We start from the raw sequence: 1,210 nt of genomic DNA, 5'->3' as shown, positions 1-1,210 counted from the left end.
GAGTAACCCATCTGTATTTCATTTCATCAGCTCCACCTAGACAGATTGGATAGTACTCACTGGTGATTCTGCCTTCCTCCATGCCCCCTAGCTCTAGGTTCCCTCTTGAAAGCTAGTAAGCCAGTCACTTCTTGCCTTTGTAGTCCCTCCCTCTCCATTTGGGTATCCAATGTCCAAGTTGCCCATCTCTGTCTACTCTGTGTGTGGAGGGGGTGGGAATGTTTCTTGCTGTAAGGATTTGTTGCCTCTTTTGAGTCACTGCATTGTTAGGTATAGGTCAAGTTCATCAGTTTGAATCAGCTCAATCTTCCCCCCCACCCCCGCCACCCTTCTTCTTTCTTCTCCTGGTTGAGCTCTGATCATCCCGGTCTCATGGGTACCATCTGCAAGTGTGGTTGTTCTTGTGCACATGCCCTCTCTTCCCATCAGTCGGCACTTCCATTCTCCACTTGAGTCTTCCGTGGCCATATCACAGACTCTGAGCCCAGTAGTCCTCAGGTTTCCTCACACTGCTTGCCAACCAGGTCCCCAACTGGGTCCACAGAAGCCCACTGAATACTGTAAGGCTTAGCTCGCCGCTTCATTGCTGCCTTTACCCCACTTCTCCCCATCCGCAATGCGTGTGGTCACAAATCCGAGCGTGCATTTCCACCGAGTCTCAGTCTTGGAAGGGGGCCTGTGTGGGTAGGACCCGACCAACTGCCCCAGTGTCTCCTAGGAAAGCGGCCAGTTTGTTCCTGTAGTAACAGTCCATCTGCCTCCATTGTTCCGTATTTTTCCTGTAGGTCTTTCATTCGAGAAGTATCTTTTGTTCTTCTCACCGCTCCAGGCTGGTCAACTCGTCCTTTCAAGTGGAGATTTCTCATCTTTGGTGCTCTGGATGTGGTTCTGGTTTCTACCTATAGTTTTATGTATTGCAAAGGCTCCGCAGGAAGCCTCATTCACTGGGTACATTGTAGCCCCATTCTAGATTTTCCAATCAGTCATAGGCAGAAGACGGACTTACAAGCCTTCTAGTGTGATGTTTCTGACTATTCCTTTTTCTCCCCCTCCAGTGTCTACTCTATATTATAATGTAAGGAAAACCAAGATTCAAAAAACAGCCAAGCATCTTAACACGATTCCCCGCCCATTCCAACCATGACTCAATCCCTGTATCTCAGAGCCCTGGAGTTCCAAGGCTGTGCATATATCGTCCTTTATCTCTGTC

Source organism: Chrysochloris asiatica, unplaced genomic scaffold (genome assembly GCF_000296735.1).
Source record: "Chrysochloris asiatica unplaced genomic scaffold, ChrAsi1.0 scaffold00243, whole genome shotgun sequence".
In the NCBI taxonomy this organism is placed as follows: Eukaryota; Metazoa; Chordata; class Mammalia; order Afrosoricida; family Chrysochloridae; genus Chrysochloris; species Chrysochloris asiatica.
Note: the sequence above shows the minus strand (reverse complement) of the source record.